The sequence below is a fragment of the Manis javanica genome, chromosome 17, assembly GCF_040802235.1.
Source record: "Manis javanica isolate MJ-LG chromosome 17, MJ_LKY, whole genome shotgun sequence".
NCBI classification, from domain to species: domain Eukaryota; kingdom Metazoa; phylum Chordata; class Mammalia; order Pholidota; family Manidae; genus Manis; species Manis javanica.
Genome location: NC_133172.1, coordinates 6255094 through 6282670, shown reverse-complemented (window position 1 = coordinate 6282670; position 27577 = coordinate 6255094). Strand labels below are relative to the sequence as shown.

The 27577-nt window shown below is 51.7% G+C and overlaps 1 protein-coding gene and 1 long non-coding RNA gene across 14 annotated transcripts in view; one reads left to right on the top strand and one right to left on the bottom strand.

The window, feature by feature from the left end:
- LOC140847183 (uncharacterized) overlaps positions 1-27577 on the bottom strand; it is a 131599-nt gene that overhangs the window by 48993 nt on the left and 55029 nt on the right. The gene's annotated exons all lie outside the window — the stretch shown is intronic.
- Positions 22711-24698, top strand: LOC108389180 (uncharacterized). 2 transcript variants are annotated; one of them, XR_005063318.2, is made up of 2 exons: positions 22711-23105; positions 24429-24698. It is a non-coding gene; the product is annotated as an uncharacterized lncRNA (long non-coding RNA). The 2 variants fall into 2 exon arrangements; XR_012126916.1 differs by lacking the exon at positions 22711-23105 and adding an exon at positions 23927-24066.

Genomic DNA, 27577 nt, shown 5'->3' with positions numbered 1-27577 from the left:
AGTGGGGCTAATGATGCAAACACCTTCACGGACTCGTTGTGAGAAGCAGTCCTCCGTGGAGGGCTCGGAATGGTGCCTCGCATTTAGGGGCTCAGAAAGTGGTGGTCTGTTAGCTGTGTTTACTACCTCCTCCAATTCTGTCTCCATGAAGTGGTCCTACAGCTACATGTTGGACAAAAATCTCATCATGCCGGGCTATGGTTTAAAAACTTTCCCATCAGCTTAAAGATAAAATCCCAAGTCTTTACACGGCCTTTAGGAAGCCTTACACATCCGGTCTCTATGGAACTTCTCACTGTCTTCCCATCTCTAGCTCTTCTGGAATTGTCTCGGCTTCTTAGACCTGGCAAAGCCCTCTCTGACTCCGGGCTTTCACAGAAGCTGTCTCCTCTGCCCAGTCTCCCCACGCCTCCTCTCTGCTTGCCCACGTTGGCAGTTTCCATGCTTGTAAGCTCAGTGTCTCCGGGGTGGCCTTCCCCGAGGCCCAGAGTTACTGCAGTTCCCTATCCCTCTGCAAGTATATGACACGACAGTTTGATATGTGTCTTCCTCATTAGACTATGAGCTCCATTGATTTGTGCATCTCAAATATTTGGCACAGACCAGGCCCTTAATAGGCGTGCAATACATACATACACGTGGGTTGAAACAGAAAAAGAAAATCGCCAAATCCCATTTACTAACGTTCCTTGGGGAGTGGCTTTGATACTGGGATTCTTGTTCACGGAGTCCAAGAATGATCTTCACAAACAGTCAGGGTAGGAGAGCCGGGAGAGGCTTTTCTTGAGAGATACAGTGAGAGGACAGAGCTCCCGGCTCAGGCCAGGAGGGGACAAGAGAGCCCGCGGAGGTGCGCTGTCTAGGGGGTTTATGCGCGGTTGAGGATTTTCAGGAATGGGGGAGAGGAGCTCGGGCGCCCCTCGCTGAGCGGGCGCAGAATGCTCATTTTTGATGAGTAACAGGAAATTTGCGGCTCTGCTTCTTTCCCAGGACGGCAGCTTCCCTCCGGGAGCTCATCAGGTAAGACCGCCTGCCCTGCCCCCACGGTGGGCTGGGTTGCTGAAGACTGTGTTAAGAATCTTACTTTCTAACTTTTTGGGATGTTTATAGCTGGGCTTGCTTACCAAATTAATCTTTTGCCCAGGTTGCAGTTTACTCGGTTAGGGCTAGAGAGGGAATCACAGCACATGGGTGCATCACAACTAAGCTGCGCCTCTTAGCAGGCTAAGGGAATTTTACAGCGTCGTGATCTAATTGATACAGTGCAGTCATGGGTTATGCTGAGATACTTTTCTTTACCTGGTGAACGTCTAAACATTCCAGGCCAAGTCGCTCCTGGCCTTGGGAGCTTTAACTGATCTCACTGACGATGTCTGTATTCTTAGTCTAGTATCTTTACCCTGGAGAATTAGAGTGACCCTGATTTCACGTAATGCTTAACATGGACTTACAACAGGGACTTCTTTGCATCTTGTTACATTGTTCTGACTGTAGTTATTTTGCTTTCCTTTTTTCGGGAGGCCCTCACCCTACTCTGCCTACACCCACAGTCCCGGGCTCAGCTTGCTTAAGGTCCCACATGCTCTGTGACACTGAGCCAGCGTCACGGTATCATGTCCGTCCCACAGTCAGGTCATGCTATGAATCCCTCTGCAGAGCCCAGGGCCGCCCTGGCATTCTGGATGTGGTGTGTGGGTCAGAGATAACACCCAGGTAGGGCAGGAGTATGAAAGAGAAAGGGCAAGGGAGACAGTCGGCTCTGCTCCCCATCAAGGGAGGAGGAAATAGGCTTTGGTTGTGGCCTTTCTGCAAAACACTGGGTGAGAAACCCCAGGGTGGTGGGCCTTTGTCTCCGACGGCCACATCCTGTACCCTGTCTACAGGCCTGGGGCACGGTAGGCAGCGTGGTGCCCGCCATGTTGGTGTGTTGCTCTCTATGGGCCCGTCTTGACCAGGTCCACCAAGTCCCCCGCTGGTTGGTTTCCGGAGGGCACGTGCACATGTGTCTGCTGTTGTCACTCAGAACTCTGAGAGGTCTTTCTACTAGTGGAGTCCATCGCCCCAGGCGATGCGTTGGTCAGAGGGGGTATAACATGCTCCCTGCTGCACGTGCTCACGTGAGTGCCTCGACATGGCCGTCCACATGTGACACGGATGCCTGGCTGCTCACCAGACAAGTGACTGTCTCTCCTACAGTGGACTGTGTGTGTGAGGGGGCCACCCACCAGGGACTTTACTGTCCAGTCCCCTCGCGTCCACGTGTGACATAACTACGTATAGCCAAGACATCTGAGCAGAAATAACGTGTGTCACTTCCACGCCAGCAGCTTTTACAAGAGGATGTAGATTCTCTTCTCTCTCCCCCCGACTGGGTTGGAAGCAGAGGACCGTGTTGCCCTAGAGAATGGTCAGGCCGCAGGATGGAGGAAGCTGCTGTTCTGGAATCGTTCCATACAGGAAATCAAAACTCTGCTCAGGAACACCCCCATCGGCCATTTACATGGGTGGGAAACAAGCTCCTCTGCTAAGATGCTGGTATTTTAGGGTTGGCTTGTTACAGTGACTAGTGTTCCCCTCTCTCATTCCCAATGGTAGTTAAATGATTTATGATTCGCTGTTTGAGTCTGTCTCCTCACAAGATGGGAGCTCTGTTGGGCACAGGAACTGTCATATTTGTTCACTCCTGTAACCCAAACACCAAGCCCATGACAGACAACTGATATTGGTTGACGAGCTTCTGAAGAAAGGGACTTCGCAAGCTCATATTCATGAAGCTTTATAGGGACGTGAGTTGTCCGGGACACTGAGGCTGTGGTAGACAGGCTCAGAGGAGGATCTCGCGCTGTCTGACTCCCCAGCCAGGGTGCTGCACCTCCCTCAACATCTTAAGAACCAAGTTTCCACTGAACACCTATTAGAAGAGCCAAAACCCAAAACACTGACACCATCAAATGCTATCAAGGATGTGGAGGAACAGGAACTCTCACTGCTGGGGCAAAATGCAAAACGGCCCGGCCACTTTGGAGGACAGCTTGGTGGTTTGTTACAAAGCTAAACATATTCTTTCTGTATGATCCAGCCATCGTGCACCTTCCTTACCCAAACGAATTGAAAACTTATGTCTGCACCAGAATCTGCACAGAGATGGTTACAGCCGCTTTTATCATCATCACCAGCACTTGGAAGTGAGCAAATGTCCTTCAGTAGGTGAGTGGATAAATAAACATTGGTACCTCCAGACAATGGAATATTATTCAGCACTAAAAAGGAATGCGCTATCAAGTGATGAAAAGCCATGGAGGAAATGTAAATGCTTATTACCAAGTGAAGGAAGCCAGTCTGAAAGGCTACATAATGTATGATTCCAACTGTATGAGATTCTGGGAAAGAAAACTAAGGGCCAGTGGTTGCCAGGTGTTGAGACGAGGAGAGATGAGTGGCTGACCACAGGGTTTCTCCAGCAGTGAAATATTCAGTACAACACACCGTAATGGAGGATACATGCTATTGGGCATCTGTCCAAACCTACAGAATGTACAGCAGGCGTGAGCCCTGAGGGATGCTATGGGCTGTGGGTGGGTGGTTGCCCTGTGCCAACATGAGCTCATCAGTGGTAACAGGCGTGCCATCTGGTGAGGATGCTGACGGTGGGGGAGGCTGTGCATGCGGGGGGCAGGGTGTGTCTGCATCGCCTGCTCAGTTTTGCTGTGAACCTAAAACTATTCTAGAGATATAAACCCAGCCATCGAGATGTGTTATCCCGCAAAGCATCCCTCACCGCCCGTTGGGTCAGTGGTGAGAGCAAAGCCCAAGGAAAGGAGTTTGTCCCCTTTTCTGTAAGAAAATGGACAAGGAAGTGAAACCTGCTTGGGGCTGAGCTTCTGGGCGTCACTTCCTGTACATCTGTCTGTCCCGCTGGGCTTCACACCCCTGCTGTCAGCACGGTGGCCTCAGAGCAGCGGCTCCGCGCCTGCCACGGCCCTTCCCGAGGCCCAAGGCTTGGCAAGTGGAAGGCACCAGGACGGGGGTGGTCCCGCTGAGCTCGGACAGCAGGGGGTGCCATGCCGGCCGCGTGCCAGGCCTCCACAGTCTGGACGCCCGACCAGCGGAGGCAGGGGCGTGTCGCCTGCGGTTGCTCCCTGGTCCCGGGTCCCGGGCTGGGCCGCTCCGGAATCTCCAGGCCCAGTAGAGGCTCTGAGGGCTGAGAAAGCCCCTCAGGCATGGAGCCTCCGGGCTCCAGCTCTGCCAACAGAGGCTGCGGGATTCAGTCGGGGGTTTTGGTTTTCGGTGTTCTAACTGCTCACCCGCGGCCGTGGGCAGGATTCCTTGTCCCAGGGGGGTCGGGCTGCGGCCTCGGTTCCTTCCTGGGTCTTGGCCAGAGGCCGCCCTCGGCTCCTCCCAGATGGCAGCGCGTTTCATCCAGGCACCAGGCTGAGAGGGCAAGGGAGCAGCCTGCCCGCTGGACGGCGGGCTCGCCCCTCGGCAGCCCAACACCGGTGGGGCACACGGATGCACCCCTGCTGTTCGTTAGTAGCGCCGCTCAAAGTCCGTGCCCCGCCTGGGCTGCAGAAGCGATGGCGGGCGTCGGTGTGCACCCTGGGAGGCAGGCCTGTCAGGAGCTGCGCCACTACTTCCGAGGGTCCGCCTGGCCGGGTCATGGCACCAGGATTTTTTCGGACTCGTCTGGATGCTGCCGTGAAGGCATCCCTGAGATGACGTCAGCACTTAAAACAGGAGACTGGGCAGAGCCGCCTGACCCGCGCGCTGCGGGTGGGCCTCATCTCATCAGCAGAAGGCTTTGGGCACAGACAGCCTGAGGTGCCCAAGGACGGGGGAACTCTGCCCCCGACTGCGGGGGCGGGGTAGCAGCACTTCCCGGCCGGCTTGCCCACCCTGCAGGGTTCGGACCTGCCGGCCTGCACAGTCTGTGAGCCAGCCCCTTCCTATCTCCCTCTCTCTCTGTCTCTGTGCCCCTGGCACTTTCCTTCCTATACACACGCACACGCACACGCACTCATTCACTCTCCCTGTTGGGTCTGTCTCTCTGGAGAAGCCCGACTGATGAACCCACCAGACACCCCACAAGCCCCACCACACTGGGAAGCAGATCTAACAGCGAGAGCGCCGCGGGTCTGCCTGGCAGGGAGCGGAGGTCCCGGGTCACCGGCACAGAAGATCAGGGAGGGGCCGGGGCAGGCCCAGGAGCCGAGGCAGGGGACATGCCCTCAAGGAGGAAGCCGCAGAGGGGCGCTCTGAGCGTCCAGGTGCAGAACGGCCCACAGAATCAGACGGCCACTCGCAGAAAGACAGAACAACACAACACAAACTTCGGGCAGCAAATTTCTTCATCTGGCAAAGGATATATAAATAACCCTACAAAAAAATCGTATCAAATGGTGAAATCATTTTTTTCTTTTTTATTAATTGGAATATAGATGATATATATATATGTGTGTATATATATATATACGTGTGTACTAATATATTGGCTTCAGATGTACAGCGTGTATAATTATATACATTCCTGAATGTTCTCCACAATAAATGCAGTCCCCTCTGCCACCATACCAACATATCACAATATTACTGGTTATATTGGTTATATTCTCTATGCTGTACTTCCATTGCTATGACTAATTTATTTTATAATTTATAAAATAAATATTCAACATTGTATTGGCGATTCTAGCCAGGCAAGAGAGCAAGGTAATGTGCAAAAGGCATAAGCACTGGAAAGAAAATAATAAAACCTGCTATTGATCTCAGAATACATTGTGTACATATAAGATCCCAAAGAATTTACAAGCTATTCAAACTGATAAATGAGCTTTGCACGGCCGTTCTGTAGAAGGCCAGCAAGACCCAGTCATTGCTCATATCAGGAGAAAAAAGTAGAACAGGAAATAAAATAGAAACCTATGCCATATACAATAGTCTACAAACATCTAATAAACCAATAAATCTAACAAAAGGTGTAAAACCGCAACATCATTGAGAGAGCTTTTGAAGTCCTAAATAATGGCCACCCACTCAATATTGTAAAGATGTCACTGCCAAAAAGAGTCTGTGAATTTGATGCAATTTCAATCAAAACCCAGGGAAATGTTTTCCCCCAGACAGACAGAAGGCCAGAAGTATTTAGTGACATCTTCAAAAAGAAAAACAAAGCTGGAAAGACTCGCTGGGCAAGGTGTCCAGCCTTGGCGTGAAGCTGGAAGACGGGCTGTGTTGGTTATGGGTGCACAGACATACAGACTAAACGTTAGAACAGGAGAGAGGTTAATCCAGGCACATATAATGTCATGCAATGGGACACAGGACACGGGACACCCCGGCGCAGTGGGGAAAGGGTGCGCTTTCCAATAAACTGTGCTGTATTAATCAGGTTTCCACTTGAAGAAAGCATCTGAGCCCTTAGCATGTGCACACACATGCCCACACCACGTTATTTCCCCAGAACTGAAGCTACAAATCTAAAGCGTGCACGTACAGCTTTGGGAGGAATCCAGAGAACTTCAGGCTTTGTGTCAGGCAGCTCCTTCTTACTTGGCACACACACAGAAAGCACTAAACACAACATAAAAATACAGATAAATTGGACTCTAAAAAGGTTCAGAAATTCTATTCTATACCAATATACCAGTAAGAGAGTGAAATCTCAAGTGGAGCCGGAATAGATATTCACAATGAACACATCTGACCAGGAACTCATATGTATGAAAAAGACAGAAAGCTTCCTACTGTTTTGTAAAAAAAGATAGTCAACCCAAGTTTTTTTAAATCAACCCGTTTTTTTTAATGAGGAAATGAGAAAAAATATTCAAATAGACATGCAAAAAGAAAGGATACCCAAATGACCAAAACAGTATGAAAATATTCCCAACTGCATTAGTGTCTGAGAAATGCAAACTAAAACCACAAGAAGATCCCCCTAAGAACACGCCTGCAATAGAAGGGAGGAGCCTGGAGGGCGGGTGGGGGTGTAGAGCGCTGGGTGTAAGTGGGCATGATCACTTTGAAGAATGCTGGGCAGCGCCCACTCAAGTTGAGTAAATGCACAGCACGAAACACAGCAGTCACGCTCCTGGGTTTACACCAACAGAGATGCACATACACAAGCTCATCAATAAACGTACGGAGACACACAAAACCACACTACCTACCACAGTCCAAGCGCAGGGGTCACACGTGCCTGTGAGCCCTGGAATGGATAAATACATTGCGGCTACTCACAGGAAGGAACATTCTAGAGCAGCGAGAATTGGTGGTGTACGCATCCATGCGTTACTGTGGATACACCTTACCAACATGTGGTCAAACGGAAGAAGCCAGACACCCACACACAGTAGAGTGTATTTACATCTGTGGAAAGAATGCAAACAAGCACATTGAACCCACACTGATATGAGTGAGGATAGACATTACTTTTGGAAAAGCGTCGCTGGGAAGCCGAAGAAAGGGGCTGATATGGAGCCAGTAATGCTGCTTATGAATCAGGGTGGCAGGGGCAGATGTGTGCTCCATCTGTGAAGATCCATCACACTGTGCACTGCACATGGGCACTTTGTCTGTGGTACTTCAATAAAAATGAATACACACACACACACACAAGGCACATCATAGAGAAACTACTGAAACACAAAGACAAAATCTTCAGAAGCTTGGAAGAAAAAGGACCCATTATTTTCAAAAGAGCCATGGTAAGATTCACAGTTCATCTGCAGCAGAAATGATTAATGGTGGCAGCAATGGGTACCATATTTAAGGGCGCGGGAGGGAAATGATGGCCAGCCTGGGACTCGAGGGCAAGAAATGCCCTTCAAAAAGGGAGGTAGAAAACAAGACACATCTTGCTATGAACAACGATTCGTCCCCAATAGATGGGTACCAAGAGAATAAGATGTATGTGCAAAAGGGAAATAAATCGTCCTTCCCAATGGAAACAGATGCATGCATGCAGGAAGGGAGAGCAACAGAGAGGGTAAATATTTGAACAAAAAAATCAATGATTTCATCATTACTGAATTAATAAATACTGACACATGCTCGCTCTGTATTTGATGAGGTTTCAAAACTCATTGTATTTCCCCATGAAGTTAAAAGTGACATCCACACAGATCATGCACATGTGGTGACACTTGTATCTACCAAAATGCAGGGGAATCTGAACACGAGATTCCAGGCGCCGTTACTTTAGGTGGGGAAAGAATGGGGCAGAACGGGTACACCACAGGGGTGGATATGGTTGGATCAATTTTCTGGGCTTTTCTTTACATGGTCTGCTTAATTTTCTTTAAACTGGCCTCTGGACATTAACTGGCAGGATGGTGGTAAATGTTTAACAATCAGCTCTCAGAGAGAAAATACCTGATTTGTAGCAGTTGCCAATTTCTGCAAGGTGTAAAATGTCACACTTTGGCTACTATTTGGTTTCACGCCACCAATGTGGCATCCATGAACTGCGGAACTGGGGAGAGATGTTCGCAGCCAGGTGTCAGGAACTGCTTTGAGCTGGGCTGGCCCCAGCACGCCACTGAATACAGCATTACGTGAGCAGTGTATGCGCCCAAGGGCCAGGGCTGTAGGGCTGCCTTTAAGGAAAATACAGATTAGAGAGGAGGGAGGAGGAGGCCTGAGCCATCAGAAGGCAGGTGGGGGAGGGGGAGAGGGAGAGAGAGATCTTACTTGGTCCATGAATAAGAGGATTGTAGATAGCATCCTCTAGCAAGGACTGGTTTTTACAAACACCGTGCTTTGCCAAATCTATCGACCTTCAAGATACATTCAATAACCCATTGACTTTCATGAACAAAAATTAATGGTTTTATAAGTGGTATTGAGACAAAACTCAGGGGGAATAATCATCTAAATGTGTGTTTCAGTTTTTCTTGTAAGAATAATATACTCGCACATGCAATTGGTAAATAAGTGTTGTATATTCCAACAGTAATTAGAGCTTCTAGTGAAGGAAAAGGAGAAAAGAAAAATATTTTTAGAAAGCTTTGATATGAGTTTAGCTCTTGGGAATGGTGAACTGTGACCACTTCGGACATAGGTCTTGAGGCAGCGATGAGATTCATGTCCAGCACTCATCAGGGGAGAGGTTTGCCTAAGACGGCCTTGGGTCTCGTGCAGGAAGAGTTCAGGGAGGTATGCTCTTCGCTCAGCCCCAGCCTGGGGAAAATCATAGACCTATACCGAGTAGCAAGAAGCCGCACATCCTTACATTCCGCTGCCAACTTGCAGACTACTTGAGCTGTGGTGTGGTGCCCGGCACATCACAGCCTGTGCAGCTTTCGGTTCTGTGCAGCTCCTGCCTCAAGGGCAGCACAAGTATTTTTGCAAGCACACGTTCATCACCTGTGGTCTTGGTAAGTCCTGCAAGAGCCCGGAGGAGAGGGCTGGTGGAAAATACTGTCCACAGCTGGGGCGGGAGCCTGTGGGAAGCTGCGTGCGTCCCCGCCCCATCCCAGGCCCAGCGGCCAGGGCTGGTAGCCTGGACAACAGTTACTAGGAGGCCAGGATTCCTGTGGAGGTGGGTCACCCCTCAAGAAGCCTTCCTTCCAGGGTTCCAACAGAGGATCCAGTGCAGATGGGTGAGTCGCCCCCATCCACAGGCTGCTTTCTTGGCTGAACTGGAAGGGGATCCCCAGGCAGGAGTGTGGAGCACAGAGGGGTGAGCTAATGTGGGTGACGTGGGAGGGCTTTGCAGTTGTGTCTCCTGGAAACAGCGAAAAGCAGAGACTCCTGGGTTTTCAGGCTCCGATTCTGTTCCGTGGACCCCGCTGCTGATGCTCCCGTTTGGCCGGGCCAAGCTGGGGACGCTTAGAAATGGAGGTCTTTGAGATTCAATCAGCTGTTCTGTGTGTGGAGGGCGAGACCCAGGGCTGGAAGATGCAGTGCGCTCTGAGCCCCAGGTCCCAGCTTGGGAGCCCGGGTCTGCCCATGGGAGTGGACGGTGGGTCATGGCTCATCGGAGTCCCAGGCGGAGAGCTGGTCAGCGGGAGGGACCGTGCCTCCAGCCTTCTGGGACTACTTGGATTCGTCTGGTGCAAACATCTTTTTTTTTTTATTGTGTACAACTGACATATAACATCATGCAATTTTAAAATGTACAACACTATGTCACTGTAGCGTTAGCTAACACCTCTACCATGCCACGTAATTATAATTTCTTCTGATGGTGGGAACAATCAAGATCTAGTCTCTTAGCAGGTTTAATGCCTAGAATACAGTTTTATAATCTATAATTACCATACCACGCATTAGGACTCCAGGGTTTACCTACAAGTCACAAATATGTACACTTAAACATTTCCCCAATCACCCCACCTCTGGCCCCAGGTAATGACCGATCCAATCTGTTTTTTCATCTAACTCATCTTTTGATAACATTTCATGTTGCATCTCATGTCATTTGATTGGTATAGATGCTGGCTTTGCACCTGACATTCAGGTTACATTTAATTTGCAAACACTGTGTGTAGACCCGAATCTATGAATGGAATCATCCTTCAATATTTGTGCAACACTCCAAGTAAAGGTTTTGTTTGAGGAAGATGCACGATGCTTGTCCTGTAGTGAGCGTTGGACATAAATATTCTCCAGTTGTTGGGGATCACAACTGTAGGAGAATGCCAAGGTTGAGGGCCTTTTGAGAGTGGGGAACGTTGACAGCCCCAAATTGCCTTAAGTAAAAACCCAGAATAACCGCCCTGTGGCCCCTGTGATGTTCGTATGTGGAGGAACCACAGATGTTGATACTTTCAGCCGTTCCTGTCCTAAGTGGTCAGCCCATCCGCACATTCTCCCTGGGCATGATTAGGACCTAACCAGGAAAACAAACTCTTCTAGGTATTTTAAAGTATTTAAAATACCATCCTCTGAATTGGGTCCTGGCACAGGAATAGAACATTAGTGAAGAAACGGATACAATCCAAATGAGCCTGTGGTTTAGGATTCGTTGCATCAGTGTTAACTGCTTGGTTTTGACCGATGTGGACATTAGGGGAAAGTGGACACGGGGTGTACAAGGGTTCTCGGCATCTTAGCAACTTTTCTGCAAATCGAACATGACTTCAGGATAAGAAGCTGGTTTAAAAAATGTTACCAACCATACACTTTCCCAAAAGAAAAAAAGAAAGAAGATCAGTGGTCCCCTGGGGGCAAAGGGGCGGGAATCTTTTGGGGGTGATGGAAATCTGTGAGGGTGGTTTCACACCTGCCAGACTCATGCACTCGCACATACTTACAATTTGTTGTATGTAGATTATGTCTCAATGGAGCTGATTAAAAATCACTAATGAAGACGGAAGAAAGGTCGGAAGGGGAGTTTAATGCATAGAGGCCGCTGGCCACGGGAGTCAGAGCTGAGAGGCAGAACGGGGTGAACGAGGCCAGGCTGAGGTTCGAGGGGCGGAGCTGCTGTCTGGGGAGCGGGCAGGGCTGCTGCGGCTGAGAGCCTGCGGCCGCCCCGCGGGAACTGGGCTGTGTCTGCCAGGAGCAGGGGCTCCAGGAGGGTGCCCGCATCTGCTTCCTGGGTGTCTCAGAAGGATGAGAAATAGCCCGGCCAGCTTCGGAGAGCCGACCAGAAAGGCAGCCTTTAGGGGTCCGCCCTTCCTTGACACACAGCTTGGGGGGCGGGTCCTGTTGTAAAGGACCAAGTGGCATGGCTGGCAGGGCTGGGGCCCTAGACTCCGTAGAGATGAGAGAGCAGAGCAAAGAGAGGAAGAGATACCGAGAGGCAGACAGACAGACAGACAAAGACACACACAGAAAAAAAAGACCAGAAAGTCACAGACACACAGGGCTGGCTGGTGTGTTAGTCATTTCCCAGGACCAGCATTTTTGGGCTTCCTGTTTGCTGCTACGCTTCAAACCCCGTATTCTTGGGCAGCTCTCAGAAATGGATGAATAATTTTGATTCACTCTTACAATGAAAGCTTTTGAATTCTGGTTTAGCAATGGGAGAGTCTCCCCAGACTCCTTAATGAGGGTGACCCCTGGGCTTCATCCTTTAGTCCCTATGGTCTGCAAGGCCATGGAAATGAAACCTCACTTATTGCTATCAAGGCAAGAGCCTCATTCAACATTGAGCTTGACTCTGGGGAATCCCCCCTTCCTTTAATTTCTGATTGCATAGCCCTCACGTAGTTTTCATTTCTATGGGGCATTTAAGAAGGTCTTTAGAATATTGTATTAAGCTGTTTTGGGTTTTTTTAAATAATTATATTTTAAGATGGAGTGTTGGTCCATAGACTTACTCCAACATTCTGACAGACAACCTAGGGTATTTATTGTATACCTTTTAAGAATTCCAGGAATAGGCAATCCCAGGACTGGTTTAGCAACTTCTAAGAACCCTGGATCTGTGTCCTTCCACCTGAGGTTGCTCAGTGTTCTCACCGCTGTGTTCAGGCCTGGTGCCTCATGGTGGTGAGATGGCTGCTGCAGCTCCAGAAACCACATCATCACGATATAGCTGCGAGTGAAGGACAGGAGTAAAGGGGACAAGGTTTTCATGAGACCGTCTGTTCCTCAGGGAGAAATAGGATTCCCTGAAATCCTGCTATAGCTGCTTTAGGTATCGTTGGCCATACCTGGTCATATGCCCCCCTCTAACCAGTCACTGCAAATGGGATTGCTAGATTGCCTTCACCCAAACTTTACCCTCTCCCCCAAGACCGAGGCTGTAAGCTTAGTAGGATTTTTTAATGCACTCAATACCTTGCTGGGAATTTAACAACTATTGTAATATTGAAGACTTCGAAGAGGATTTTAGACTTTCCATTTTAAATATTTGGAAATGTTGGCATAAACTGACGTACTGTCTTGCCCAAGAACAGACGGTTGTTTTGTGGAGCTGGGGCTGACGTGCGAGTCCTACTGTTGGGCACAAATCCATGTCCTGCTTTGTCCCCTAGATGGAGAAAGTGGTTTACACCTCACGGGTTCATCGGAGACAAGTTCAGCCTCCTCAGAGCTCGGAGGGGAGAAGCATCTTAAGGACGCCAAGGCCCTCCCCTGTCTGTCTCGGGAAAAGCAGGAAGAACAGGAGAAATGGCTCTTCCCCTTTTGGGGAGGCTGTTGTAGAAACCCCTGGCAGTCCCGGCCTGCACACCCTGTCTCCTGTGTCAGCTGCAGGCTCTGCCCCTCTGCTGTGGCTCCGGGACTGCCTGGGCTGCAGGGCTCTGGGCCATGACCCCGTCTCCCCAGCCTCCTGGGCCTCGGTGAGTCCTAGCATGGAGGTGGGGGGCTGAGGGACAGAGGGGTCTGGGGGGAGACTTGGGGAGGGAGGCTTGCTTCCTTGCCCCGTCCTGACTGCAGTCCTGGAGCAAAGAGGCCCCCCTAGGGTCAGCCCTTGGCTTTTGCCTTGAACCTAAGTCCGACCACTGAAGCTTCAATCCTAGGAAAGGTCTCCGGGGAATTTAGGACGTCATGTGTTCAGGCCCAAGAGGGGCCCCGGAAAGGAAGTGCCTGTTGGAAAGGAGGAATTGGGAATCTGCCTGGAGACTATTTTCAAGCAGAAGAAGGGACGGTAGCAGGACGCTATTTGGGGGCAGGGGAGTTTGGAGTTATGGAGGCTGATTGCGGGCCCCAGCAGCCCAGTGAGAGCAGCCCCCCAGGAAGGGAGGGTGGGCGCTCTCTCACTGGGGCTTCTCTTTCAGCTCTCTGCGTGGGCCAGGTGATCCGCACGCAGGAGGGTGAGTCTCTTCTCCCCACCCTCTGCACCCCAGAGTCAGCTCCACACAGGAGTGGTGCCAATCCTGGGGGCTGGGGGAGGCCCTGAGATGCACCCTGAATTGCAAACAACCCTAAATGTGTAACCCTTGCTGGGCCTCTCTGCCTTCTCTACCTGTGCCGTCAAAGATCAACCCACCCACAAGACCCAACAGAGCCAGGGTGGCCCACGAGCGACCCCCACACAAGCCCAGACCCGCTCAGCACCCACTGGGCAGAGAAAGCCACCCTTGTTGGGGCGAAATCTGAGTTCAGACTTGAGCCCATCTTCCTCACTCCCTACAGACAAACATATCACCCAGGGCAGGATTTAGAAGGGTTTACGTCTTAGTTACATTTTTCATTTATTTTTCGTATATTTTTATTATCAGGGGAAATATTAATTTTGTGTGGAGTGCCTTCAAAGTACTTCCCCAATTTGAAAGATTTCAGTTTATCTTCAGATAGAGTAAGATCGCCTTGGCGTGGCTCGCCCCAGGGCCGCCGGGCCGCCTTACCCCCCTCCTCTGCGCTAGGCTTGGGACATTCACAGGAGCTTGGCTCAGATGCCTGTTCCCCCTGACCTCTGGGAAGGGCAGGACGCGGGCAGCTCAGGTTCCCCTAGGCTGCCCGAGTCACGCACTCACCCCATTGAGTTATGGGTCCGTTGGCAGCTATGGATTTGGACAATCATTTGACCAGTGTCTGTCCTCCTCTGGCCTTCCCAAAAGGGCAGGGGTCACGTGTGTGTCTCCCAGACTCGGAGAACTCGCAGACACGGTGGGCACCCACAAAGGGACAGACAGGTGCCAAGATGCGCTTGAAAGAATTCACAGGAGCTGCCTGCCAGCTCCCTGCTCTATCCGGGGCCTGGGAGCCCTGAGACCTCCCTCCCATCCAGGGCTGCAGACCCCCTCTCCCCACCCCCTCTCCCCACCTTCTCGTCCCAGATGCGGGTTTTCAAGAACCTTAACAAGGAGATGGAAATAAGGCAGAGACAGAGGTAGAAAAAACAGAGGAAACCCAGAGATGAGGGCCCCGCAGAGGACTTGCCTTGCGCAGGGGCCTCCTCCCCTGGTGTCTGCGTGGCCAGATCTGTGGGCACCACCACATGCTCCCACCAGCACCCACCCCTGCCGGACCTCCTGGAGCTTTCCGGCCCGGCCCCTCAGCCCCCCCGCCATCTCACCCCAGACTGGCCAGAGCCGTTCTGATCGACCCCAGACTCCTGTGTCCCCACCAGTCACCTGGCCCTCCTCACCCTGCGTCTTCTTCCCCATCCCCCCGGCCCTTTCTGTCTCCCTGAAAGTGGCTCTGAGCAGGTAGGGAGACACTCTCTGCAGCAACAACTCTTGGGCCCCTCGCCCCCGCTGACACCTCCCCTGTCACCCTGAGTGAAGCTCAAGATATGACCAAGTCTCAGGGTCCTTACGTCAAGTGGGAGGAACAGCTCTGCCCTGATGAGGATTCACAGCCGCCTAGAAGGGGCAGAGGCGGCAGTGGGGGTGGGGCTGTTTTGTGGGAGATGGAAATGTTCTAAAATTGGATTGTGGTCATGGTTGCACAACTCTGGAAATCTGCTAAAAAGAAAATTGAATTGAGCACCTGGAACAGGTGAATTGTCCTAACAAGGACCTGAGAGCTGCCCCGCTTCCCTCCTAGGGGCCCTGCCCAGGCCCTCCATGCGGGCCGACCGGAGCTCTGTCATCCCCCAGGGGCAGCCTGTGACCATCGAGTGCCACAGCCCCACTGGGTTTGATACATTTCGCCTGGAGAAGGGAACCGGCAGTCATTCAGACATGAAGAACCCACTGCACGAGACGGTGGCCAGATTCCCCGTCCCTGCAGACAAGGACCTTGCTGGGCACTCTCACTGCAACTACCTTAAAGGGTTCTGGTCTGAGCGCAGCGAGCTTCTGGAGCTGTGGGTGACAGGGAAGAACGCCTCCCTTACGCCCCAGGTCTGTCTGGGAGTGCGTGACGGCCAGACTCAGCCCTCGGAAGGCTGCGCAGGGTGCAGAGGGCATGTGCCGGGACCCAGGCAGCCCCCACGGAAGCTTCGGCCATTGCCATGGCCCTGGGCACAGGAAGCCCCAGAGAGGTCAGCTCCTAGTCCCCAGGTGGCGAGCCGCCCGCCTCCTCCTGGAGGGGCTTCTGGGGCGCCCTGCGCTGGGGGTCCATCTCCAAGGCCCAGCCTCTGCCCTGGGCCCGGACTGGGGAGTGGTAATGCTGCTGTCGGGGGCTGCTGCCCAGAGGCCCTGGGGGCTTGTCATAGGTCCCAAGCTGATGGCACAGACACAGGAGGCAGTTACGGGGGCCACGGCCCAGGTGGGTGGGGCTCCTCTGAACCCCTCAGCCCCTTTCCTGGGCTGAAAAGACAAAAGTTGCTTGCCCGGAGCACCAGGCTCTGAGGGGTGCAGCCTGCCCAGGGCGGCCAGACCCCTGACCTCATGCCCGGCCGCAGCTCTGCGCAGCTCCGTCATGGGCAGGGGCCTACCGTTGGCCGCGCTCTGCAGGTGGCAGCGGGACAGAGGGACGAAGGGACTGACAGCGCACCTTGCGAACTCGGACGCTGTGGAGGAGGGCGGCGCTGTGGGCGGTGACGCCTGGACACAGGCGAAGGCCACCTGGAGGAAGACGTCCCTCCCCTCGGAGGGCCCTGAGCCCCTGGGCGAGTCAGGCACGGGGCAGTGCCCCTGCCCGCTCCCTGCCCTCTTCCTCCCTGGCAGTGGGACCGTGAGGGATCGGGGTTCCAGCTCCAGGCCGGCTCCTCCCCAGGGGGCGCACACGGTGCTGGGCCAGCAATGCTGCGGCCGGAAGGAAGAGCGCCCTCGGGGGACTTTCGCATCGTGGGTGCCAGCAGCGGTCTGCACCGTTGGGCTTCGCTGAGGAGGGCTGGTCGGAATGAGTGCAGACGCACGTCGGTGTGTAAGTGCATGTACAAAATACACATAATTTGCGAGGTAAAACTTCAGCTCTGTAATTTAAATACATTAGAATACATGTTTACATTACGTATTGTAACATGTACCTAATAGAATCAACATGCATTAATATACGTATTAACTGTATTAAAATGCTACCATTAAAAATACGTTGATGTTATCACATATGGTAAGTGTTCAGTATTACGCAGTATTATAGATGGTTATAACATTATAATGTATTACTATATATATGTGAATGCCAATACAACTACATATTAAATATGCATGATTGATATACAGCTTACATTTCAAATATTTTTAAAATACAATTAAAATATTTCTATAAATTATGTTATTACTATTTTAAGTATATTTGTTTGCGATCAAATATATTTTTATATGGACAATATAAAAATGTGTTATGATATATATTTCTATGTACATGGCATATATATAACTTTAAATTGTAGTAAATGTCTGGAAGGAAAGCCCAGACGGCCACGGCATTAGAAGGCCGGGTGGGGTCCTGCCTCCGCGGCCAGGGACGCGGTGTTGAGGGGATGTCACTCCGAGGGGGGGGTTTCCTGCCTTTCGTAAAGGATACTGAGGACTCGGCCTTCCGGAGCAGCCGGAGGGAGGGGCGCTGTCCAGAAGAGGGGACACGGGGTTCCCCGCACGTGGAGGAGCCCAGTGATCCCTGGCCCAGGGGTCACCTGTTAAACGGGTGGTGCTGCGCCCTACAGAGTGGGTGCATGGAAAGGAGCCGGAGGATATCCCGCATGCCCCCGTGGGGCCCTGGCTGGTGGGACACCACCTGCCCCATAACGACAGAGTTTCAGGCAGCTGGGCCTCTGCACATTGGACCGGTTCCAACCCTGTCTGGGGATACTGAGAGAAGGGAGGAATCTGAGATGGGGAGTCTTGCGCTTCGGTGGGAGGTCAGGAGGGGGTGAGAAAGGAAGGGTTCCCACTCTATTCCTGAAGGGGGCCTGTCTCTATAAGAGGGGGAGCCCAGCAGGGCCAGGCCACCTCCTGCAGGCAGACACTGGATATCTGTGCCACCCAGTCGGCCAGGTGTGGCCACTGAGCCCTTGAAACATGGCTAGTGCATCTGTGGATGTGACTTTTACATTTACTTAACCTAAATTTCAAGAGGAATAGTCGCGTATGGTCACCCTATTGGACAGCACAGATGTGGAGCGGTTCTGTTCTCGTTGAAAGTTTCAGGGGGAGCAGGCGAGGGTCCAGGCAGTGAGGGAGGCCCTGGCGAGGGCCTGGGAAGGCTCAGAGCCTTCTCTCTCCAGCTCAGGCCTCCGACCCGTGTCTCCTGATCCCTCCTTCCAGGAGACACGCAGACACACGCAAAGGACAGTAACGATGGCGGTGAGTGACGGGGACAGAGCAGCACATGCCTGCAGTGTGCTTCCTGCAGCAGGGGGACAAGAACGGGCCTTGGTGTCGCCAAGGCTGGTGCTCTGTGCGGGGAGGCTTCAGCACTCAGGACCCCGGTTCTGTAACAGTCTCAGGACTGTTGAGCATGAGAGGGATTTGGTGTATGAATGTGCACGACAGTCCCCCAGTGCATGCATGGTACGCAGCAGGCCTCGGTAGGTGCGCGGCGCTGGTAACCGGTCCCGCCTCCCCTGCTCCACCAGGCCTGTCGGCAGAGCACATATATATTCTCGCTGGGGTTTCTATGGCCTTTCTCCTTTGTCTCCTTCTCCTGATCATTTTCCTCCTGCGCCAGCATCAGAAAAAACACAGTAGGTCTCAGGAAGAGGGTGGGGTGACTTGGGCAGGCTGTTTGGGGTGCTGGGAAGAGGGCTGGTCTTAATTCACACTCCTGACTGTCTTTAGGGCCCCGCAGCAGCGCAGGCAAGGAGCAGATGCCCCAGGAGAGGTGAGGACCCTGGGATGACCCCCAGCCCCCCTGCCACCCTCTGATTCCTGGGGGGGCCCAGCACTCACTTGTTCTTTCCTCTCAGGGCCTGCCCAGCTGTGGACGCCCTAGAGAGGACACCAGGTAAAGGGACAAGGAGATTGGACAGGCCAGAGGGAGGGGACGTGGGGGTTCAGCACTGTTCAAGGAGCAATGAGGGGAGGACAAACACCTGGGAACATTCTAGAATGTTCTAGATGGGAAGCAAGAGCAAGTCTGAAGCTCTGAGCTTTCCGGCAAATGTGCCTGCTGAGGTCCACCCCAGAGAACGGACCCCTTGGTCCTCTCCCCTCCAGATCTGGCCACAGTGGACAGGCTTCCTGAGGACAGGGAGATATGCACCTCAGTAAGTTTGTCTCAAAAACATACCAATACTCCATGAATTTTCCCCGAAAGACTGTTCACAATAGACCAGTATAGAAACTTAAATGAATAGTGACACAAGAATGGATAAAGAAAATGCTATATATATATATATGTACAATATAATCCTATTCACCTCTACAAAAGAGTTAAATCCTGTCATTATTTGACAGTATGTATAGCCTTAGAGAAAACTATGCTAATTAAAACAAGCCAGATACTGAAAGAGAAATACTGTATAATCACACTTGTATGTGGAATCTAAAATAGTCCAAATTAGAGAATCAGAGGGTACAACATTGTTGGCTAGGGGAGGGGAAAGCAGGAAATGGGGAGATGCTGTTCAAAAATCAAAAGGTACAAAGTTTTAGTTATGCAAGAGAAATAAGTTCTGCAGATCTACAGTATCGCTGGCACACTACAGTGTATACTTAAAATTACGTGAAAGTTTAGATTTTCTGTCAAAGAAGAAATCACATGGATTTTTAAAACTATCACGATAAAAATGGAAACACAACACAGCAAACTCGGGGGACGTAAGTGGCGGCAGCACTGAGGAGGCTGCCTGCAGTGGTAAATCTTACATTACAGAAAACGAGTGGTCTCCAATCAGAAATAGGATTTTATACCTCAAGAAATCAGAAAAGTAACAAAGTGCACCAAAATTTAGTAGAAGGAATAAGATCAGAGCAGGGAGAAATGAAACACAATAGGAAAACTACCTAAAAATCAAGAGACCGAGAACAAGTTTTCTGAAAGATTGAGAAATTGACAAACATTTAGCTACGCTGAGAGAGAGAGAGAGAGAGAGAGAGAGAGAGAGAGAGAGAGAGAGAGAGAGAGGACGACGAACCCTCAAGTAAATCAGAAATGAAAGGGGGACACTGCAACAGGTGTCACAGAAATGTTGCAAATGGTCTATAAGAAAGTACTATGAACAATTATATGCCAAGAAATTACATATCCTAGAAAATATGGGTACTTTCAGAGAAACATAACAACCTCGCAGACCACATCACCAAGTAATAAAGAAAATGTGAACAGTTACAACGAGAGAGAGTCAAGCAGTCCTCAGAAACCTCCAACACACACCCAGGACCAGAAGGCTTCCCCAGGAGCCTACCAAATACTTACAGAAGAATAAACACGAATCCTGCTATAAATCTTCAGAAACACTTGTATGGAATCACATGATTCTGACATCAAACCCAGAAAAAGAGACAGGAAGAAAAGTAGAGACCGATATTTCTGAAGAACATTGATGCAGAAATCCTTAACATACCAGCAAATAAAATTCAACAGCACATTCAAACCAGTACAGACCACAGGTGGAATTATTCCTGTACGGCTGGGAATATTCAACATACAAAAACCACTCAATGCTAATGCGCTCCATTAATAGGAAGGAAGGGAAAAGAAACACACAATCATCTCAGTTAATGGGGAAAAAGTCGTTGATAACGTTTGACAAACTCTGCAGATAAACACTGAAGGAACCAGGAATAGTGAACACGAGGACCCTATATGAAAGGCACACATAGAACAGTGAGACCGGAAGCTTTCCTTCAAGCTCGGGGAGCGGCCCAGGATGCACCCGGCCCGGAGTGCCGTGCAAAGTGCTGAACTACCCGAAGTCCCAGCCAGGTCATTACCACGCACACGACCAGGAGCCATCCGTGCTGGAAAGGTGGACGCCATAGTTTAAAATGCATGATAGAATCCCACACCCTCTGTCTCTGATGGTTTCCCGATCATTAAGATTTTGAGCCAGTGACTCACGTGTCCAGCTTCAAATATATTCAAAATCAGGCAGAAAAGATTGCCCCTCTTTGGTCTCCTTTCCCACAACTTACCACATATTTATGAACATTAGTACGTGGCTTCCCCCTGCAGCCTCTTTCATCCGGGCTACGGAGAGCTGACGGTGCATCCAGGTGCAGCCCCGGATGCGTCCCTGCTGCCCACCCACCCTGATGCCCCATCCCCTGCACAAGCCCCATGTCACTGGGTCAGCTGACATGGAACCGAAGTGGGGATGAGAGGTGCTGAGGGGCGACTGCGTGACCAGGTCACGCAGTCAGGGTCAGGGCTCAGGGAGACCCAGGAAGGGCCCCTCAGGTAGGACAGACAGAAGGTCACCCGAAGGGTAGGGGCTTTACCTGAGGAACAGCCATTCCCGGCTCCTTCTCTGCTGTCCTCCTCTTTTTCCGGACTTTGGCCTCAGGGAACGTGAGTCTTTCTTAGAAGCCAATCCTGAATGTGGAAAACATGCCGTTTAATGCTTAGAGTCATCGCATTTCCTTCCTTTGCCACAACCACATGGGGGACCTCCCGGTGTGGAAAGGATGGTCCCCTGCTGCCCACTGCTCAGGAGGGACTGGCAGACAGTAACCTCCTTAGGCCACCCAGTGAGTTCCTCCACCACTCTTCAGATCCCGCCTTCCTGGGAAGCCCTTGCACACTCTGCACCAAAAACCTATGCATCAATAAAGGTGAATTAAAAAGAAATCTGCTCAGAGCTTACAACTGACTCTCAATATTTTGCACATGTATAGCTATGTTTTTGCAATTCTGTATTTTTAAAATATTTTACAATTATTTCCTGGAAAAGGAGTTACATGTTACTATCGGTGTGAAAACCTTTATAGAGTGTTACCTGACCAGAGGTTCCCCTTCCAGGAGGTGAGATGGGACCAGCCTTAATGTACGTCATCTGTGTGCAGCAGTGAGCACCAGGGTGCTGAGCCTCCTCTCCTGAGGCTGGGGGTGGCTGCAGGGAGGGATGTCAGGCCTCCATGGGGTGTGATCAAGACCGGGTCTGTGACCTGAAGAGGGGTGTGGGGACAGCCATGGTCCCCACTGCTGCAGTGTGTGCCATAACGTCTGCTTTTAAAGATGGGAGAATGGAGTGTATGGTAGGCCTGTGCTTGTGTGCAGGGGTCCTCTGTGTGCTTCGAATGCACATACCACCATTTGTGGCTGCGACCAAAGTAACATCCACAAGTCAGCATTGCACATCCAGGTTCTCACCCTGATACCAACACTTAATTCCTTTCCAGAGAGTCACTGTGAAATGTTTTTAAAATGCAGAATTGTGAAAAAGTGACTACAGGTGAGCACAACACTGAACGAGTAAGTTGTAGAAGTTCTGAGCGTGTTTCCTTTTCATTTCAGCTTTACACATGGGTGCGGTTTTGTTTTTGTTTTGAGAATATTGCTGCACCAGACATAGTTGGGCTCTGTTGCACAGAGCTTCCAAGTCAATCCAGCGCATCTTCAACACTGCAGAAAAAAGGCAAGAGAGACCAGAGGGGAACAACTACTCTGAGGTCACAGCTCACTATGTTAATAAATCACATAAAAGGCAAGAAAACTGAGTACTACAACACTGGTTAAATTAGTCTTTGACTCTTAAAATATTACTGGCATCCCTACCAACTACCAAACAGTCTAAAATGTTTAACTGGTCCCCAAAGAACACGTCCAAGACAGAAGATACAGGGGACAGAGACTGCAGGTCTGACGTAAACCACAAACAAGTTTAAAAAGGAAATGACGTCTAGTTTTTCAAGTCTAAGTCATTTTGAAGTTAAAAGTAAATGTTAGAATATATCATCCTGATAAAAGAATGACATGAGTTCATTAAAGGCACCAAAACTTATTTGAGAATCATAAGGAAGGAGAGAATGAAACAACTAACATTCATCTCAAACTACCAAATTATGAATTAAATGTTAAGTGTCTATATATGTATGTACATATATAAAATTCCATTATAAAGGAACTAAAAAGCAAAGCAGTCATTTTACTGTACCCTTAAAAAGAGCACCGTACAGTGACAGTCGTTTCCTCCACACTTGTCTTTCCCAACCTCTAACCCACACCAGGAAAACGGAAGGGGGTGACCCACCACTGACCAAGTCAGGTCACTGCCCTCAGGCTAAAAGTTGCAAATTTAAGCTATTTTCTGACATACAATATAAATTGCACAAGCCTACTAGAAGTTTTGCAATTCTCAGTCTCATATCTACCACTGAAACGAATTTTAGATGTATTTTTAAAGCCACCGATGTATCACAACTGAATCACTGAGCAAACATCAGGATCCAGAGCCTCAACACCACCGCCCCGTCAGCCTCCACCCCTGCCTCTCTAAGGTTGTGTTATCATCTTTTATTTTGTATATCCACCTCCCTATTTCTTTTTCTCTTTGATTTTGTGTTTTTCCGCTGGGTTGCTTCTCATTCAGTTGCCGTCCCGTTTCCGGCCGTCTCTCCCTTCAGGGCCACCTCTCCCCCCTGCTCCGCCCACTGCAACTGGTCCCCCTCCCGCTGCCCCTTCTCCCCGGCCTTCCTCACGGTCCCCGCTCTCCCCGCATTCCCGCCCTCCGCCCGCCCTCTTACACTCTCCACGCAGTCACTCCCCTGCCCTCCGCCCGGTCAAGCGCCCCCCGTCCCCTCTGCGGCACCCCGGCGGCTCTGCTTCCCTCCTCCGCCCTCCGGGCCGCCCTGCAACACGGCTCCCAGCCCGCACCTCCCCGCCGCCCCCCAAGGGCCTCCCTCCCCGGGGGCTCACCTCCACCCGGAGGTCCCGCTGGCCTCTAACTCCCCCCGGCTCCGCCGCCTGCTCCTTCCCGGGCTCGCCCGTCCTCTCCCTGCGCCTGCTCTCCCGCAGCCTCCCGACCTCCGCACTCGTCCCGCTTCTGTCCTCGCCGTTCCGGCCCGGCCTCTCCCGAGCACCGTCGCCCGCGAGCCCAGGGGCGCCGAGGCACCGGACGCCGGCCTCCCGGGAGAGCACGTTCACCGTCGGTGGAATCAGGGCTCGAGCCCGGGCGTCCCAGGCATCCCGGCGCGCGTCCCGCATCGCGCTCCGGGGAAGAGGGGCCTCGCAGGGGCGGCCTGGGTGGCAGAGGGCCCGGCCCGAGGCCGCGGAGAGGCGGTTGGCGCGGCGGTCGGCCGGAGGGGCCAGCAGGAGACCGGCGGGCGCGGTTGGTCTCCTCCTGGAGCTGGGCGGCCGGCCCTGCGCTTCGGGAGCCGCACAGCCCGTGGAGGAACGTCACCCGGCGCGGGAGGCCCGAGACGCCAGGGAAGGGCTTCAGGCAGGAAAACGATGGGAAAGGCGCGTGGAGGCCAGGCCAGGGGCGGGGCCCCCCTCACGGGGACTGGGAACCGCGAGGGGTGCGCGTGGGCGGCCGCAGCGACGTCGGAGGTAGCACGGTGGGGGGCGGTGAACAGACCGGAGGGACCCCGGACCCCGTATGGCAGACGGAGGGCGGAGAGACTCACGCTCTTCCGGGCCTCCGCCGCCTCGCGCTGGGAGCTTGCAGGTCTGCGGGGACCTGCGCGGCTGGCAGAAGCGGGCAGCAGCGGGGCGTGCGCGGGGACGGTCTGCGCATGACGGCGGGCGGGTGAGGCTGGGTCAGCCCCGCCCCCTGCTGGCAGGTCCCTTGCTCACTAACTTTATCTCCTCTTTCCGTGAAGGTCGGCATCCTACCTATCTGGATGTTTCAGACAGTTCAACATACAATGTTGCAGAGTTGCGAGGACCATTGTGGCTGGGAAAGATGTTTTCTTCCTCACCGTGAAAACAGTTCAAGGGAAAAGCATTTTCCAGCGGGGTGGACGCAAGTTCTGCCAGTGAAGCTGAAGCAACTGACAATCCGGGAACCAGGACCTTAGGGTGGGGGGGAAGGACCGTGGGGCCATGGTTGGATCCAGGAACCTCCCTGCAATTAAAATCAATTGAAGCAATGCAATTAAACCCTGGAATTGTGTGTGAGGGACATGCAAAGTAGAATGTGAAACGAAAAGTCTACCTGGGGGGAATGGGGTTCTTCACACTGACACCCCAGTAACCACATTTGCACTTCTCCATTCGTCCTGGAGTCAGAGCTCAACCCTCCGCTGAGTTCAAAGATTTTCCCAGAGATGAGTCCTGGCAAGGAGGGCGGAGGCAGGTGCTGATGCAGATCGCCAGTCCTTGTGAGACAGGGAGTGTGGGTGCAGTCAGAGTAGGGGGAGGGCCTCCGGGAAGAGCAAGGCAGGATGTTTGCAGTCAGAGCAGTGCAACTGACAGGGAACGCCTTGCAAGGACAGCAGTCTGGCCCAGGTGGCTCCCTTCTGCTGCTCTTCTTCGCAAACACAACAGAAACTCCCTTAAGTTCCCCCGAGCTTCACTCCCGGCTCTGCCAGGCACCTACTCCCCCTTGCTTGCTCGTTTGCTGTGCACATAGAAATGTTGCAGAAATGTTGCAGCTATGAAAGCAGAAAGATATGTATTGCTCCCCTTGCCTTTGTTCAGGGCTCAGACCTTGGGAGATTACGCCCCTCTGAGCCCGCAGGTGTATGAGCCCGCAGGTGTAAAATAAACCCTCAACACTCCAAGACTTCCCAGGGCCGCTTGGTTCTTCCGTTGGTGATCCAGTGCCGGTTTCTCCAGGCCCAGCTTAAATCACCTTTACTTTACCTATATGCTGTTTTTTTCTCCTTCCGTCCCTAATTAAGTAGTTCTGTAACCTAGGCAACTAATTTAGCATGCAGGCCCAGCCTTAAACAACATAGTTAAAAATGTAGGATTCTTAACTTACTCTTTAGCAAACAGAGAACAAACACCTCATCCCACCATGGGGGCTGGGAAGGAAGCTGTTTGCTCTGCTCCCAGACCAACACACCGGTATTCCAGGGAGAAATCAGAGCAGGAAATTCCCTGTGTTAAGTAAATTCCAAGTATTCAAAGACCACTTAACAAGTCTGCACTCCTATCCCTTAGTCACCCCAGGCTCCTTCCTGCTCGGTCTCTCTGCTGGGTCTCAGGCTCAGAGCCTGAGCACTCTGGCTCCTAAAGCTGAGCCCCCTCCTCTCCCCTCAACCTGGCCTGTTAGATTCTTGGCCCCTACCTCTGGGTGGGGTGATTTCTAAACTTGCCCTCTCATGAGGCAGTGTGCTCTGCCTGGAAGACCAATCTGAGGGGTAGAAAAACCTTCCATGATTCATGCACACCGGGGACAGTTGCTGAGTGTCTGTGAGCCCAGCAGGGAGCCTGCAGAGTCCTGGCACCCGGGCCTTAGGTTCTGGAGATTTCAGGTCAGGTTCCCTTGCTTCCTGGTCCCCAAGCTGTCTCTGTCCCAGATGGGAGCTTCTGCAGGGACCCATTCCTCTGCGAGACAGAAGCAATCTGCTCCATCCTTCCCAAGCTGGCCCTCGGGATGTTTGAAGACGTCCGCTCTGCCACCTGCACACCCCCAGTCTGGTCCTCAGGTGACATGACTTGTTAAAATACCTTTTCTCACTGTACCAAGGGACACAGAAAGCATGGAGACATATTCCAGTACCGAAGAAGAAGAAAATAAAACTGGCTCATAATCCTACTAGTCTCTTCAATTCTCTCTGTTCTCTGTTAACATTTATTTTTCTTTTTTAAAGACTAGGATAATTTTGTTTTGTAACAGGCTGCTCTTTTCTCAGTATTAAGGCATGAATGTCCTTTCATGTCATCAGATAGCTTTCCAGTTTTACCTTAAATGCGTATGTCCTACACCATTTAAACCATAACGGTGTCACCTACATGCTCTCTGATCAGGTAGCAGGCTGCTTCTAACAGGAAAGGCAATGCTGCGGGTAATTCCCCTGCAGTTAACTCCTCGTATAAGTGTACATTATTTCCTTTAAAAACCCAAAGGTAAAAGTGGCTGGGAGAAAGGATTTATACTTCTGTATGTTTTGGATGATGTATTTCTGGATCGCCCTTGTGAGAGAGCCATGATGTCATAAGGCCCCTGCAGCCACGGCAACCTGGTCCTTAGAATCCTTCCAGGGACACAACTGACCACAGTTGGGCCACTGACTGAGCACTGTACTGCAGCGTGGCCAGACGAGGGTCCCTTCTCTCCCCACTACCCGGTCTACGTCTTGTTTTCTCTGTGAATTGAGGTACTGGAGATGGAGAAAGGGTTCCCGGGCCTCTCTGCCCGCGTCTACTGTGGTTCTAAGAGTCGGGGAGCGCTTTAGCCGAGCTCTTCCATGTCCCCAGGTGTCTCTAACGTGGGCTTTCTCCTTCTGTTTGTTTAGACCTGAGGCTGGCCATGCTTCAGGTGCCTAGAGATGGTGACGAAGGAGGCAGGGCCACCTCCGGGAGCGCAGGGGAAGAAGAGCAGCATCACACTTCACCTCAGAAGCTGCTTCTGGAATGTAGCCTCTGCGGGAAGGTGTTCAGCCGCGCCAGCTCCCGGAGCAAGCACTACCTGACGCACAGCCAGGAACGGAAACACGTTTGCGGAGTCTGCAGCAAGGCCTTTAAGCGCAAGGACCACCTGTATGTAGGAGTCTGGTCACCAACATCTGTGCAGGGGCCTGGGGTCGGGGGGCATGTTCCTAGGTCATTCTCATCACCTCCCAGATGAGCCCGACACACCCTGTGGGTGTTGGGTCCCTGTGACCCGTTCTTAGACGAGGACTCCGTGTCTGGGGACAGGTCTGCCACTGCCCTGAAGAGGTGACGCTCGCAAGCTCCCAAAGTCACACTAATGAGAAAATCATTGCCTTGATTTGCAGACGGGACTTCCCGAGGCAATTTTCTCATGGAGGGAATCGGGTTAACTTTATAGAGAAATATTTGGAGACAGTGGTAGGTG